This window comes from Pleurodeles waltl, chromosome 11, assembly GCF_031143425.1.
Source record: "Pleurodeles waltl isolate 20211129_DDA chromosome 11, aPleWal1.hap1.20221129, whole genome shotgun sequence".
Taxonomy (NCBI): Eukaryota; Metazoa; Chordata; class Amphibia; order Caudata; family Salamandridae; genus Pleurodeles; species Pleurodeles waltl.
Genome location: NC_090450.1, coordinates 513,114,617 through 513,132,554, shown reverse-complemented (window position 1 = coordinate 513,132,554; position 17,938 = coordinate 513,114,617).

Below are 17,938 nucleotides of genomic sequence, written 5' to 3'. Positions count from 1 at the left end.
ATCTATGACTGGGGGTGAGTGTTTGACAATGTTCAGCATTCCGTCCATCACTTGTTGTTTTTGCTTTGTCGCCCTAAGTGGGAAGGGTATGCCCAGACGTGGGTTCCGTGCTTCCCATGCCACTGGATTCAAGCTAGCCTGGCTGATGAGGGGTGAAACCCCGAAACCGGTCCCAGGATGCTTGTTTCCGGTCCAGTGAGGACCTGGCTTGGCAGGTCGGTCTGGACTGTTCCCATGAGGAACAGGGTCAAGACTGGTTTGCATATGGCTGGGTCCAAACTGGGGTGGCATGATGAGCAAAAGAACGATGGATTAAACCCAGATCTATGACTGGGGGTGAGTGTTTGACAATGTTCAGCATCCCGTCCATCACTTGTTGTTTTTGCATTTCTTGTCACAGGCATTAGGCCTACCAACACAAGTGAGGTACCATTTTTATTGGGAGACTTGGTCAAATACAGAATAGAAGAACAAGTGTTATTGTCCCATATTTTCCTCTACATTTTGTCCTTCCCAATGTAAGACAGTGTGTAAAAAAGACGTCTATTTGAGAAATGCCCTGTAATTCATATGCTATTATGGGGACCCCAGAATCCCGAGATGTGCAAATACCCTTATCTTGTGTCCATTTTGGAAACACAAAAGTTTCCTTGATACCTATTTTTCACTCTTTATATTTCACCAAATGAATTGCTGTATACCCGGTATACAATGGAAACCTATTGCAAGGTGCAGCTCGTTTATTGGCTCTGGGCACCTATGGTTCTTGATGAACCTACAAGCCCTATATATCCCCACAACCAGAAGAGTCCAGCAGACATAACGGTATGCTGCTTTAAAAAATCTGACATAGCTGGAAAAAGTTATAGAAAAAAACATGGACAGAAATTACTCTTTTTTTCACCTCAATTTCAATATTTTTTTTATTTTAGCTATTACTTTCTGTAGGAAGACCTTGAAGGATCTATACAAATGACCCTTTGCTGAATTCAGAATTTTGTCTACTTTCCAGAAATGTTTAGCTGTCCAAGATGCAGCATTGGTTTCATACCCATTTCTGTCACTACCTGGAAGGAGGCTGAAAGCACAAAAAATAATAAAAATGGGGCATGTCCCAGTAAAATGCCAAAATTGTGTTGAAAAATGTGGGTGTTTTATTCAAGTCTGCCTGTTCCTAAAAGCTGGGAAGATGGTGATGTTAGCACCATAAACACTTTGTTGATGCCATTTTCAGGGGGGAAATCCACAAGCTTTCTTCAGCAGCCCTTTTTTCCCATTTATTTTTTATTTTTTGGGGGCTAATCTCTTGATCTCCACCAGGGGAACCCACAAACTCTGGGTACCTCTAGAATCCCTAGGATATTGGAAAAAAAGGACTAAAATTTGGCCTGAATAGATTATGTGGACAAAATGTTATGAGGGCCTAAACGCAAACTGCCCCAAATAGCCAAAAATAAAGGCTCAGCACCTGAGGGGGGAAAAGCCTGGCAGCGAAGGGGTCAAAACATTAGTGTTTTTGATTAACTTAAGGCATAAACTGTCACATATTGATGATTTTTGTGGTACAAGGGACTCTACTAAAATTTAGACTACAGTGCTACCATTCAATATAATACTACTCTCTGTATATTTGGTATAGTCTTTCCACAAACATATATATCTGAAAAATACCATGGACCTGATTATGAGTAGATCCTGTCACATGGAATAATTATTTCAATCAACAGAAATTCAGCACTGAGCTTTATGGAACTTAGAACATGCAAAAATGATCACATATTCTAAGTTTTTGGGTATTAAGATGCAGTTTTTTGCTAGCAGCCCTAAATATATGTATTTTAAGGTAAATGCTGAGCCTTTTCCCCTTTCTTAAATCTGGCAGGTTGGAAATTTAACCAACATTTAACAAATGGTAAATTATTTATCTCACCTGGTAATTTTTGCACCCCTTGTAATTGTGATTCTGCCATAAACAGGTGGTTTGCAGGGATTGCAATTTAATGAGCCATGTACTATCAGACCATATGTGGCAATAAAAATGTGGAACAAAACATAACAGTAAAAGTTACGCTGCTCGGTTTTCTTTAAAAGCGTTAAGTGTGTACAAGTGTGCCTGTGTGTCTTTGTTTGTGGGGTTGTATGCAATGCCCACTCATGACATATTGATCCTAGCACAGTAGTCATTATTTTTGACATACTGTAGGAATAGTATAAGACAAGATGGTACCCATCCTGAGCATAATGATGACCATTTACTGTAAACACAGAGACATCCTTATGCTGCGGACGAGTAATTCTTGCAATATTGTGGACATTTATGGGACGATGTTCCTGACACTAATATAATGCTGGCTGTGGCATTATAATCTGAAGGGCATTGTGGGCATCCACTGCGTGGCTAGTCCTGCCACAGTGTTGTTGTGATATTGTGGGTAACCATACAGTCAGTCTGCCCACCTCTGATATAATGCTGGCTCTGGAATAATGGTGGTAATTTTTAGCATTTTACGTGCATCTATGGCACAAAGGTATCCACACATTTTATAATGACGATCCTGGCATAGCAGTTGCATAACACTGGTAGCTTCTTGTACACAATAGGAATTGCTATCATTAAGCAATAAAATATTTAATAGTTGCTTTTTAGCAAATTTCTGATATTTAAAAGTTCTTAAAAACTGTTTTCCCATTGTTAAATTCAATGGGTTCTTTCTGAATGTAGCAGTATTTTGTGGATGTAAAGCTCTAATGTATTGTCATGATTTGAACATGTGAGCAGAAAGTCACAGTATTTTTTCAGCAATAAGCATTTGATTAACTGAGTCACCCTTCCAACATGGTGATTCATGGACAAACAAGGCAGAATATATCCATAGTATACACAAGTATTTCATGAAAATGACAAACAGTTGTTTGGGCACGAAACTTGTATTTGCTAAAAACGATAATATGATAATTCAAGGCAAAATAGTAGTTTCCTGACAATTATAGTAACTGATAAATGAAAATAGAAAAATGTGTCCTTTGATAAACTGACCCAGAAAGTATTTGTAGACTACTTGATTGTATTTTTTAATGCAAGTATAAAGTTGATATTTGAATAATAATTACTACTTCTGTCTGAAACTGTATCCCGTAGGATTAGTATACTCTCCCGGCTGTTCCAACTTGTAAGGTCTCTGTAACTTAGCATTTTCTCAATATTTTCTTGGAAATGGTGCGTACACAAATTCCATGGAGAAGGCATGATTGGAATATATCAATGCTCTATATCAGAATCTATGTTTTCCAAAGCTAGTCTATCTGAAAACGATGTTGTAAATTGGCTATACAGACTCATTGTTTTCAAAATGTTGTCGTGTGATGACCTTCGCGACCCCTCTTCTGGAAAGGCCACGATGATCGCATTGCTCCCTAGGTCCGTGCCATGGAGGGCAGGTATTTGAGCCCCATCGCTCTCTAACAACCGCCACTGGATATAACACAAATCTTTGTTAACATTTCCTAGCTTTCTGACTGGCAACAATGTAAACAGAGAACAAGTGATCCTAATTACCATCTTTTAAACCGAGTTCATTTTTTACTGGACATAAAAATTACCACAACGTTCAAAAGATTCCATAGAGCAAGAATTTTTGTTTTCTCCGTCAGAGTGGTACAAACATACAATAAACTACTGAGCAATCTGTGGTGGACGTTTTAAAACTTCAAGAAAGAAAACACCTTTCACATGAGGCGCAACCTTTTAACGTTAACAAGTGAAAGTACCGTAATTGAATCAATGAACACAGGGACATTTCTTAATTAAAGGGGAGCTAGATGCATACCAGATTTTCTCTTCATAATTAAAGAAACATGGAAATGAAAAACCAGAGGGCTCTTATTTCTGTGTCGTAGGAAGCGGTGGAAAGCAACGCAGAGCAATCAACGAAGGTGTGTGCAAATAAGGATGCCTAGACAAAATATTCAGCTGAAAATATTGGAAGACATAAAAATTAGAAATTAAATATTGTGACATACACATATCATAATGCACAAATATTGCTGACAAGAATATCGTTTTAAAGAATATTGATATTTGTAATATTGTTTTCAGCAATATAGTTATTGAACGTATTGTTTTTTCATTATTTTATTATGTTTTAGTTGCTTTATTAATTTTATGTAACTGTTGTTTTAATAAATGTTTAATTTCTTTTAAAATACAGTTTGTAATTTTAAGTGATTTAAGCATTTTAATTTAATTATCAATAATTGTTTATAGTGTTGTAGCAGGTTGCAGGTTGTTAAGTTTGTAGTGGGATAGGGTGGGAAGTTAATTAGGTAGTAATTCATTATGAATTATTTAATACATTTTATTTACTCATATTATGGATATTTATTATGTAAATTATGTAATACAGATTTATTTTTGTTATATGCTAGTTGTTGGCTGTTTTGTTTGTAGGGGTAGTGGGTGTGAAATTATTTAACCCTTATGCTGCTAGGCCTTCACATCTCCCTGTACCCCGTCACCCTGTGCTAAATCTATTTGAGCTATTTGAGATAGTTTGTGCTTAAGCTTCCATAACTTTTTGTTCACATATGCTAGCCATGCCAAATTTGTGTCATTTTTTTTTCAACATCCTGGGTATTCCAAAAGTAGTCAGAGTTTGTGGATTCCCCTTGGAGGGCACTGGGAAATTAGGCAAAATATAGCTACATTTAGTTTTTTGGATGAAAAAAGGAAAAACAGTGATGCAGAAGAAAGTGTCTCTTTTTTCCTGCAATCTGCATCAACAAACGTTTTGTGGTGCTAAAATCACCTTCTTTCCAGCTTTCAGGAACAGGCAGACTTGATTTAGACAAACATTTTTTTACACAGTTTTGACAATTTACTGAGAGATAGCCCATTTTTCCTATTTTTTGTCTCATCAACCTCCCTCCAGTTTGTGGTAGAAACGGGAGTGAAACCCATGGCGGGTCAAGGAAAGCTATAGATTTCTAGAAAATAGTTTTTTCCAACAAAATGAAGTGTTGACAAAAAAAAAATGAAAATCAGTAGAAAAAATTGACATTTGTGTCAACGTTTTCATTTTTGACTCCTCATCACAATGGCAGATGTATAAAACTTATATACCATTACATTTGTTGAATCCTTCTGGTTGTGGGGTTATATAGAGTTTGTGGGTTTTCCAAGAACCCGGGGTACCCAGCGCCAATAACTGAGCTGCAGCATGGAAAGCTTTTTTATTGTGTACTGGGTATACAGCAATTCATTTGGTAAAATATAAATTGTGAGAAATAGGTAACAAGGGAACCTATGTATTTCCGAATTGGGCACAAGACATGGAGTTTAAAAGCAGGGGTTATTTGCAAATCCCTGAATTTGTGGGTACCCATACCAGCAGAATTTGAGGGTATTTCTCAAAATGACATCTTTCCTACCTATTGCCTTACCTTTGGAAGGTACAAATGCAAGTAAATGCAATTGGAAATAACACTTGTTCTACCATTCTGTGTTCCCCTTAGTCTCTCAAAACAAATGGTACCTCACTTGTGTGGTTAGGCCCAATGGCCGTGACATGAATGGACCCTGAACCTCAACATTTTCCATGTAAAACTGACCTGTTTTTTGCAAAGAGGGTAGCTGTGGGTTTTGGGCCTTAGCTCAGCTGGCACCCTGAGAAACCTAGCACACCTGGAATTTTTTTTAAACTAGAGACATAGAGAAATCCAGGGTAGAGTAACCTGCATGTTTCCCACCAGGCTGTGTTACCCAGAATCCCTTACAAACCTCAAACTTTGACCAAAAACACATTTTTCTCACATTTCTGTGATGTAAAGTTCTGGAATCTGCAGGAGGACAAAAACTTCCTTCTGTCCAGCATTCTCCTAAGTGTTCTGATAAAAAAATGTACCTCACTTGTGTGTGTAGGTCTAGTGCCTGCGACAGGAAATGGCCCTAAATGCAACATGGATACATCATATCTTTCCACCCAAAACTGACCCATTTTTTGCAAAGTCAGTAGCTGTGGTTTTTAAGCCTCAGCTCAGCCGACACCTAGGGAAACCTAGAAAACCTGTACATTTTTTAAAACTTGACACCCCGGGGAATCCAGGATGGTGTGACTTGCATGGTTCTCACCAGGTTGTGATACCCAAATTGCTTGCAAACCTAAAACTTCCACTAAAAAACACATTTTCCTCACATTTCTGTGATGGAGAGTTCTGGAAACTGCGGGCAATCACAAACTTCCTTCTATCTAGCATTCTTCTAAGTCTTCTGATAAAAATGGCACCTCACTTGTGTTGGCAGGCCTAGTGCTCGCAACAGGAGGGGACCCAAAACACAACATGGATATACCAAATTCTTCCACTCAAAACTGACCTGTTTTTTTTAAAAGTTGGTAGCTGTGGTTTTTGGGCCCGAGCTCAGCCAGAACCTAGGGAAACCTAGCACATCTGTACATTTTTGTAAACCAGATACACAGAGGAATCCAGAATGGGGTGACTTGCATGGCTTTCACCAGGTTGTGTCACCCAGAATCCGTTGCAAACCTCAAGCTTTCACAAAAAAAAAATCATTTTCCACACATTTGTGTGATGAAAGTTTTGGAATCTGCAGGGAGCCACAAACTTCCTTTCAGCTAGCATTCTCATAAGTCGTCCAATATAAATGGTACCTCACTTGTGTGGGTAGGCATGGTGCCTGCAACAAGAAAGGACCCAAAACGCAACATGGATATATTACATTTTCCACGCAAAACTGGCCCTTTTTGTAAAGTCGGTAACTGTGGTTTTTGGGTCCTAGCTCAGCTGGCACCTAGGAAAACCTAGAAAACCTGTACATTTTTGAAAACTAGACACCCATGGGAATCTAGGATGGGGTGACATGGGTGGCTTTTACCAGGTTGTTTTACCTAGTAACCTTTTCAAGCCTCAAATGTTGACTGAAAACATACCATGTCTTCACATTTCTGTGATGGAAATGTCTGGAATTCACAGGAGTCCACAAAATTCCTACCACCCAGCATTGCCCTACTTCTGCTGATAAAAATGCTATACCACCACTTGTATGGCTGGGCCTAGTGCCAGGGACAGAAACGGATCAAACCAAGGACAATAGAAGCCCTTGCATGGGGATTCCTATTGTCCTAGTGTCATAGTTGGACTCTTGCTCTGGGCAAGACTGCTTGTTTAAGGATGACATTTTTGTTTGTAGGTGACTAGGCAAATCCTACAACAAGTCAGCCCAACCTTCCCGGCTCACACAACAAAGATAGCTTTAATGGCATCTGGTAGGAATCCCTCTGATTATCTTGTCCTTGTGAGATGTATTCATACATACGTGGTAGGACAACTGACAAAGGTATGTTCCCAAACATTAGATAAGAATGCATGCTTGGGGCGGCAATTATATAAACAATTCCCTGAAAAGGTACATTATGTTACTGTCACACAGAAGTGGGAAAATATATAATGTGAATATCTACGTATCTCAATTATCTTTAACGCTGATAGTGACACTTTTACGGAGTAGCACTGATAATGTGAAACTAAAACATCTTCCTAACTATAAACATGGCAGCCATCTTGGAAGAAATAATTACATAAATGTGCTAAAACAGAGCATGCTAAGTAGGTTAAAAGTCACTAGGTGACAGGGACACAGGCCTACAAGCCAAAGGCTAAGCTAAACTACTGATTCCCATTAAAACAAAAAAAGATCCACTACATAGGCTGGATCCGTTTCTGTGGTTGGCACTAGGGGCACTAGGCCCAATCACACAAGTGACACAACATTTTTATTGTTTATATTTTCTATGATAGTGGAAAATAAAAAATGATTAACAAAAATTGTATTTTACATTGCATATATTAATGTTATTAATATTTAGAATGTATTACTAGGGACATAAATTTGTATATACATATTAATACATGGAAAATATTTTCAAAAATGATATAATGTAAAATATGCATTTTTATGAATGATGTTCTATATATGCATATATACACATATAAATACAAACACATGTGTGTTTATGTAAATATATATTTACTTCTGGTATGAACAATTAATGGAATATATATGATTTACATTACATTTATATAGGAAATATTTAACATTTACTACTTTAAACTATATTTAAAAAAACATAATTTTTGCCCATTTTTCGACAATATTAATGTCAACAATGTTTTTGGGGGGATATTTCTGTACTTACCATTATCACTATAGGAGCATGATATTGTGGTAAACAATATTATTGACACAATATTTTTGTCAACAATGTTGTTTAACATGATATTGTGTCATTGATCCATGAGGCTGTTGACTCATATGAGAACTGCACTCCTCAGTGACATCTGCGATGTGAACCTTTGTGTTACTGTTGATAGTCTCCGAAATGTTAATATACAGTATTGAGTGGTCTGTGTTTCCAAAATGAAAACTCAGCCTACAGATGCCTGCAGAAGATTTAGATGGTCATTATGACTCTGGCAATGACTATTAAACTAGGCGGTAATTTCTGCCAAATCATGACCACAGCGGTGATAACTCCCATAGACAGCCAATGTACCACACCACCCGGCAGGGTGTAAACACCACTGACCACGGCGGTAGCCATCAACAGCCAGGCGGAGGACAAGGTACCGCCCGCCATATTATGACATAGTAAACCACCAGGATTTCCAGGGCTGTACCAACACTATCAAAACCCTGATGGAAACAATACACAGAAGACAAAAGACTCATCATCAGAGACACAGAGAAGACCAACACCACCATGGAACCAGAACTTTAAGTCTTCCAGATGATCATCTACGCCATGCTCCATCTGGAACACCAACGCCGATGAAGACAACGACGGTGAGTACTGCCGCCTAGCACACAAGGGAGGGAGGGGGGAAAAGAACAGTGACACACACACACACAACAGACACCACACACACAACCAAATGCAGAGGAAAACCAGTCTCACAGGACACACGTCATAATAATGCAAGGACAACATTTAGCCAGAACTGATAGTGTCCGTTTTTGCCAACAGCCACCATATTGTTCATGTGACAAGAGATATATGAGTCACTGTTCAGAAAGGGCCAATGGGCAGTCCAAAGTACAAAAGGCCCACATGGCCACAGGACACAGTCCAAGGCCCAACTTGTTCCCTGACAAAATCCACACTACACTGTGCAGGGGCATCATGTTGGGAATGGCCAGACACCTCAGGGGGAAAGGGGATTGGGGGCACCTCAGCTGATGTGGGGAACTTGCCCACTGGTTCTGGAGGGGGTTCGTTGCCCATTTCTCTTTGCTGGGGAGTGCAAGGTCACAGTCCCTGAGGTGGGGAACATTCCCACTGGTTCTGGAGGGGGCTATATGCCCATTTCTCTTTGCTGGGGAGTGCAAGGTCACAGTCTCTGAGGTGGGGAACCTGCCTACTGGTTCTGAAGGGGGCTCCATGCCCATTTTCTTTATTGAGGAGTGCAAGGTCACACTCTCTGAGGTGGAGAACCTGCCCACTGGTTCTGGAGGCGGCTCCATGCCCATTTCTCTTTGCTGGGGAGTGCAAGGTCACCGTCTCTGAGGTGGGGAACTTGCCCATTGGTTGTGTAGGGGACACCTTGTACAACAGTCCCTGGAGGGTGGGCTACATGCCCTCTGCAGGAGGTGAGGGCTGCTATGTCCCAGCTGGAGGTGAGGCCTGCTGTGTCCCAGCTGGAGCTGAGGGCTGCTGTGTCCCAGCTGGAGGTGAGGGCTCCTTGCCCACTGCTGTTGGAGGGGAAACCCTTCCAGTCTCTGCTGGAGGTGAGGGCTCCTTGCCCAAAGCTGTTGGAGGGGACCTCTTGTCTCTCTTAGTTGGTGGAGTGGGAACCTTCCCTTTCTTGGGTGGTGGAGTGGGATCCTTCCCTCTCTTGGGTGGTGGAGTGGGATCCTTCCTTCTCTTGGGTGGTGGAGTGTGAACCTTTCTCTTCTTGCCTCCATGACTAGGAGGTGCCTCCACTGTCCCCGTGGACTGTTTGGCTGAGGTGCTGGGCTGGGTCGTTGTGACCCTGCTCTTACGGTCAGGACGGGGGTGGAGGGAAGAGTTCAAGTTGGACAAGGAAAAGCTTCTTAGGGACTGTGGGGCAGGATGAGGGAGAAGGGATGGGAGTGGAGGTTGAAGGAGTGGTTTTTCGAGGTGTATGCCTGCTAGACTTAGGTGCAGGTGCATGGGCAGTCTGCTGATGTGAGGTGGATGGCTGTTGGGTGTCTGAGTGCGTGCATTTGTGTCTCTTAGGGGGGCAGACAAGGTGGGAGAGGACACAGGGGACGGGTGGATGGATGTTGTGGAGGGGTCTGCAAGTGAGGTGTGCGCGCTGCTTGGTGTGGTGATGCAGTGCATGCAGGTGTGAGTGCAGATGTGACAGAGAGGGAGGAGGAGGAGACAGTGGAGGCAGTGGATGTTGTTGTGTGTGCAACTGTCTGTGGTTTGTGTGAGTGTTTGTGGTCTGAAGTGGGCTGCCTGTGTTTGTCTGTGCCACTCTTGTGTCCATCATGCACACTATCACAAGACAGACCGCATCTCCAAATGACACAATGCTTGCACACACATCTCCATGCAACCTTGTCACATGCATTGTGCCCAAGGTGTACTCACCTGCTGGTCTGGAGGCTCATACAGCTGTCCATACTGGGGTAGGTCCCCATCCACCAAGCGCTCCAACTCCTCTGAAGTGAAGGCAGGGGCCCTTTCCCCAGTCACACGGGCAATGGCAGGATCGAGATACAGGTCACAGCAGCACATGAAGTGTAGGTGTTGTCCTGTGGAAAGTCAGGAATCAAGTGAGGATTTAGATAGAAAACGACAGTCACGTCTGCGGCGGTTTACACCTTCACCGTCGCCGCTGATCCCCTTTGGCCACTGTACTCCATAGAGCCCCATATTAGCAATGAGGATTTGCACGGTGGTGCAAGACCGCCTTCCGCCATGACGCCAAACATCGGCAGAGTTACCTTACTTTCACCTGTCCCTAGTTATAGGACAGGCGGTCGCCATTTCATGGTGGTGGATCACATTCAGGTAATCCATAACTGCGTCATTGCTAAAAGTTGCTCATACATTGACAGTCCCATTGTCCCATTACATCAATGCTCAATGTGCACTGAGGAGGTGGTTCCATTGTTCAAATTGTGACAGCCTACTCACTCTTGTGTCCCTTAGATACCTACCACTGCGGATGAATAGGAGGAGGAGACAAGACCCCGTGTACAGACCCCTTGTGGACTTGGCTGCACTGGAGGACAGGCACATCATACTGACCTATAGACTGGACAGGGCCACAATCACAGACCTGTGTGCTAAATTGGACCCCGATGTGATGTCAGTTATCTGGCATCCCACTGGGATCCCCCCTCTTGTGCAGGTTCTATCAGTGCTACATTTTCTGGCAACTAGTTCTTTCCAAGTGACACTGGGTTGGCAGCAGGAATTTTACAGCCAATGTTCTCAATCATGCTGTCAAGGTTTTTGTCTGCCCTGGTGAAACACATGTTCAGCTACATTGTTTTCCCCCAGGTGGAAGATTTGGCCACTGTGAAGGCAGGATTCTATGCAATTGGACATATACCCAATAGAATTGGGGCTATTGGCAGTTCAGATATTACGTTTGTCCACCCCCTCGCCAGAATGAACAGGTGTTCAGGAATTGGAAAACTTTCCACTCACTCAGTATGCCTAGCTGACCAGTACATCTCCCACGTGTAGGAAGGTAGTCTCTTTCTAGCCTTGTTAACCCCACTTTTGGCCTGTTTGTGAGTATATGTCAGGGTGTTTTTACTGTCTCACTGGGTTCCTGCTAGCCAGGAACCCAGTGCTCATATTGGAAACCCTATTTGTCAGTGTGTTTTATATGTCTCACTGGGACCCTGCTAGCCAGGAACCCAGTACTCATAGTTTGTGGCCTAAATGTGTTCCCTGTGTGGTGCCTGTGTCACTGAGGCTCTGCTAACCAGAACCTCAGTGCTTATGCTCTCTCTGCCTTTGTAAATTGTCACTGCAGGCTAGTGACCATTTTCACCAATTCTGATTGGCAACTGGAACACCCTTATAATTCCCTAGTGTATGGTACATAGGTACCCAGGGTATTGGGGTTCTAGGAGATTCCTATGGGCTGCAGCATTTCTTTTGCCACCCATAGGGAGCTCAGACAATTCTTACACAGGACTGCCACTGCACCTTGAGTGAAATAACGTCCACATTATTTCACAGCCATTTTACACTGCACTTAAGTTACTTATAAGTCACCTATATGTCTAACTCTCACCCAGTGAAGGTTAGGTGCAAAGTTACTAAGTGTGAGGGCACCCTGGCACTGGCCAAGGTGCCCCCACATTGTTCAGGGCAATTTCCCCAGACTTTGTGAGTGTGGGGACACCATTACACGCATGCACTACATATAGGTCAATACCTATATGTAGCTTCACAATGGTAACTCCGAATATGGCCATGTAACATGTCTAAGATCATGGAATTGTCCTCCCATGGCAAATATGGTATTGGGGTGCCAATCCCATGCATCCCTGGGGCTCCAGCATGGACCCTGGGTACTGCCAAACTAGCTCTCTGGGGTTTTCACTGCAGCTACCACTGCTGCCAACCCACAGACAGGCTTCTGCCCTCCTGGGGTCTGGGCAGCCCAGTCCCAGGAAGGCATAATAAAGAATTTCCTCTTAGAGAGGGTGTTACACCCTCTCCCTTTGGAAATAGGTGTTAAGGGCTGGGGAGGAGTAGCCTCCCCTAGCTTCTAAATGCTTTGAAGGGCACAGATGGTGCCCTCCTTGCATAAGCCAGTCTACACCGGTTCAGGGATCCCCCAGCCCTTGCTCTGGCGCGAAACTGGACAAAGGAAAGGGGAATGACTACTCCCCTGTCCATCACCACCCCAAGAGTGATGCCCAGACCTCTGCCATCTTGAATGCAAAGGTGTGAGGGAACAATGGGGGCCTCTGAGTGGCCAGTGCCAGCAGGTGACATCAGAGACCCCTCCTGATAGGTGCTTACCTGGATAGGTGGCCAATCCTCCTCTGGGATATAGAGGAGCTCACAAGAGTTCCTCTGCATCTCCCTCTTCGACTTCTGTCAAGGATCGACCACTGACTACTCCAGGATGCCTGAAAACCACAACAAAGTAGCAAGAAGATTACCAGCAAAATTGTAGCACCTAATCCTGCCGGCTTTCTCGACTGTTTCCTGGTGGTGCATGCTCTGAGGGCTGTCTGCCTTCACCCTGCACTGGAAGCCAAGAAGAAATCTCCTGTGGGTCGACGGAATCTTCCCCCTGCTAAGGCAGGCACCAAACTTCTGCATCACCAGTCCTCTGGGTCCCCTCTCATCTTGACGAGCTTGGTCCCTGGAACACAGGAGCTGGATCCAAGTGACCCCGACAGTCCGGTGGTCCTTCTGTCCAAAGTTGGTGGAGGTAAGTCCTTGCCTCCCCACGCCAGACAGTAATACAGGGAGTGCAGAATTATTAGGCAAATGAGTATTTTGACCACATCATCCTCTTTATGCATGTTGTCTTACTCCAAGCTGTATAGGCTCGAAAGCCTACTACCAATTAAGCATATTAGGTGATGTGCATCTCTGTAATGAGAAGGGGTGTGGTCTAATGACATCAACACCCTATATCAGGTGTGCATAATTATTAGGCAACTTCCTTTCCTTTGGCAAAATGGGTCAAAAGAAGGACTTGACAGGCTCAGAAAAGTCAAAAATAGTGAGATATCTTGCAGAGGGATGCAGCACTCTTAAAATTGCAAAGCTTCTGAAGCGTGATCATCGAACAATCAAGCGTTTCATTCAAAATAGTCAACAGGGTCGCAAGAAGCGTGTGGAAAAACCAAGGCGCAAAATAACTGCCCATGAACTGAGAAAAGTCAAGCGTGCAGCTGCCACGATGCCACTTGCCACCAGTTTGGCCATATTTCAGAGCTGCAACATCACTGGAGTGCCCAAAAGCACAAGGTGTGCAATACTCAGAGACATGGCCAAGGTAAGAAAGGCTGAAAGACGACCACCACTGAACAAGACACACAAGCTGAAACGTCAAGACTGGGCCAAGAAATATCTCAAGACTGATTTTTCTAAGGTTTTATGGACTGATGAAATGAGAGTGAGTCTTGATGGGCCAGATGGATGGGCCCGTGGCTGGATTGGTAAAGGGCAGAGAGCTCCAGTCTGACTCAGATGCCAGCAAGGTGGAGGTGGAGTACTGGTTTGGGCTGGTATCATCAAAGATGAGCTTGTGGGGCCTTTTCGGGTTGAGGATGGAGTCAAGCTCAACTCCCAGTCCTACTGCCAGTTCCTGGAAGACACCGTCTTCAAGCAGTGGTACAGGAAGAAGTCTGCATCCTTCAAGAAAAACATGATTTTCATGCAGGACAATGCTCCATCACACGCGTCCAAGTACTCCACAGCGTGGCTGGCAAGAAAGGGTATAAAAGAAGGAAATCTAATGACATGGCCTCCTTGTTCACCTGATCTGAACCCCATTGAGAACCTGTGGTCCATCATCAAATGTGAGATTTACAAGGAGGGAAAACAGTACACCTCTCTGAACAGTGTCTGGGAGGCTGTGGTTGCTGCTGCACGCAATGTTGATGGTGAACAGATCAAAACACTGACAGAATCCATGGATGGCAGGCTTTTGAGTGTCCTTGCAAAGAAAGGTGGCTATATTGGTCACTGATTTGTTTTTGTATGTCAGAAATGTATATTTGTGAATGTTGAGATGTTATATTGGTTTCACTGGTAATAATAAATAATTGAAATGGGTATTTTTTTTTTTTTGTTAAGTTGCCTAATAATTATGCACAGTAATAGTCACCTGCACACACAGATATCCCCCTAACATAGCTAAAACTAAAAACAAACTAAAAACTACTTCCAAAAATATTCAGCTTTGATATTAATGAGTTTTTTGGGTTCATTGAGAACATGGTTGTTGTTCAATAATAAAATTAATCCTCAAAAATACAACTTGCCTAATAATTCTGCACTCCCTGTACTGTGTACTGCATGAACTGCAGCTGCTAGGGCTTCTGTGCACTTTTGCAAGGAATCCTTTGTGCACAGCACAGCCCAGGTCCCCAGCACTCCATCCTGCATTGCTCAACTTGCTGAGTTGACCACCGACTTCGTGGGACCCTCCTTTGTAGTGTTGAGATGACCGCCATGCTCAGCTTTCTTGAATGCCTGTTCAAGTAATTCTGCGGGTGCTGCCTGCTTCTGCGTGGGCTCTCTGTGCTGCTGAGCACCCCCCTGTCTCCTCCTCCAAAGGGCGACCTCCTGGTCCTTCCTGGGCCGAGGTAGCACCAATTTTCTTTAACCACAACTCTTGCAAATAGCAAGGCTTTTTTGTGGTCTTTCTGTGTGGAAACAACTCTGCATCCTCCAACATGCCATAGGACATCTTCTGTGCAAAGGAGAAGTTCCTGGCACCTTCCATTGTTGCAGAATCTTCAGCTTCTTCCACCCAGAGGCAGCCCTTTTGCACCTTCATCCAGGGTTTATTGGGCTTCTGCCCCCCCTGGACACTTGCGTGACTCTTGGACTTGGTCCCCTTCCTTTACAGGTCCTCAGGCCCAGGAATCCATCTTCAGTACCTTGCAGTCAGTTGTTACCTTTGCAGAATCTCCTATCACGACTTTGGTGTGTTTCTGGGGAAGTAGGGTCAATTTACTCCTACTTTTCAGGGTCTTGGGGTGGGGTATCTTGGACACCCTTAGGGGCATATTTATACTCTGTTTGCGCCGGATTTGCGTCGTTTTTTTTTTACGCAAATCTGACGCAAAACTAACTCCATATTTATACTTTGGCGTTAGACCCGTCTAGCGCCAAAGATCTTGGAGTTTGCGTCATTTTTTAGCGTGGACACATTCCTTGCGTTAGCGATATGCAAGGTAGGCGTTCCCTTCTAAAAAATGACTTCAAGGCATGTGCGCCGTATTTATACTCCCGGGCAAAAATGACGCCCGGGAGTGGGTGGTTAAAAAAAAATGATGTCCAGCCGCTTTTGCGTCATTTTTTAACGCCTGGTCAGGGCAGGCGTTAAGGGACCTGTGGGCTCGGAAGGAGCCCAGAGGTGCCCTCCCATGCCCCCAGGGACACCCCCTGCCACCCTTGCCCACCCCAGGAGGACGCCCGACGATGGAGGGACCCATCCCAGGGAACTTAAGGTAAGTTCAGGTAAGTATTTTTTTTTTTTTTTTTTTGTGGCATAGGGGGGCCTGATTTGTGCCCCCCTACATGCCACTATGCCCAATGACCATGCCCAGGGGACAGAAGTCCCCTGGGCATGGCCATTGGGCAAGGGGGCATGACTCCTGTCTTTGCTAAGACAGGAGTCATGTCAATGGAGGGTGGGAGTCAAAATAAATGGCGCTAATCGGGTTGAGGCAGATTTTTTTGCCTCAGACCGACTTGCCCCATTCTTTGACGCCTAAGCTCCATTTTCCCCTACGCCGGCGCTGCCTGGTGTGGGTCATTTTTTTTAACGCACACCAGTCAGCTCCGCCGGCTAACGTCATTCCATAAATAAGGCGCCAGCATGGCGCTTTGGAATGGCGTTAGCCGGCGTTAAATTTTTTGACGCACAACTGCGTTGGCGCAGTTGTGCGCCAAAAAGTATAAATACGGCCCTTAATGTTTTCTTACACTCCCAGTGACCCTCTACACACTACACTAGGCCTGGGGCCCATTCATGGTTCACATTCCACTTTTAGAGTATATGGTTTGTGTTGCCCCTAGGCCTATTGTATTCTACAGTGTTTGCACTACTTTTCTAACTGTTTACTTACCTGATTTTGGTTTGTGTGTATATTTTGTGTATTTTACTTACCTCCTAAGGGAGTATATCCTCTGAGATATTTTTGCCACATTGTCACTAAAATAAAGTACCTTTATTTTTAGTAACACTGAGTATTGTGATTCTTGTGATATAGTGCTATATGATATGAGTGGTATAGTAGGAGCTTTGCATGCCTCCTAGTTCAGCCTAAGCTGCTCTGCTATAGCTACCTCTATCAGCCTAAGCTGCTAGAACACTACTAATCTACTAATAAGGGATAACTGGACCTGGCACAAGGTGTAAGTACCATCAGGGTACCCACTATAAGCCAGGCCAGCCTCCTACACCACGTCACTGCCATGTATCCTGGGTGGGTGCATGATGCCTTCGCCCTGAGGAATAGTAGCATCCCCAATCCGATGGCACAACTACAGAGGCACAGGATGTAGATAATTGGTGAGTCTGACTCCCCACCCAATATATGTCAGTGAATGCCTTCTGGTTTAAACCAAATACCATTGTGTGAGGCTAATGTTTGTTCCTCAATACTTGCAGGCAATTCTGGCTACCAAAACCTATTGTGGCTCCTGTCCCCTATGTGGAATGCCAGGACAGGGGGTGAGAATCGTGATAATATTGTACATGGGCGAACCAGGAGAATTATTGACAGGACCTTTGGCCTCCTAAAGGGAAGGTTCAGATACCTCCATCTAACAGGAGGATTCCTGTGCTACTCACCCGAGAAAGTCTGCCAGATAGTAGTGACATGATGCATGTTGCACAACCTGGTCCTCAGACAACATGTGCCTTATCTGCAGAAGGAGGAGACTGGAAATGCCCCTGTGGGACAGTGGACCCTGAGGGCAGTGAGGATGAGGAGGCAGAGGATGAGGATGTGGACAACAGAACATCAGTTATACGTCAATACTTCCAATGACACACAGGTGAAACAGTGGAACTGACCATTCCTCTGATTATTGATGTTTTCTGTGTGGCTGTAGCAGGATGGCATTCACTTCCTTTGCATCTCTACTGACTGTCACCTATGGCTTCTAATTTTGCAGATGTTGGTGACATAACAACTGTATACTGATGTGATGACTACAGACAGCTACAC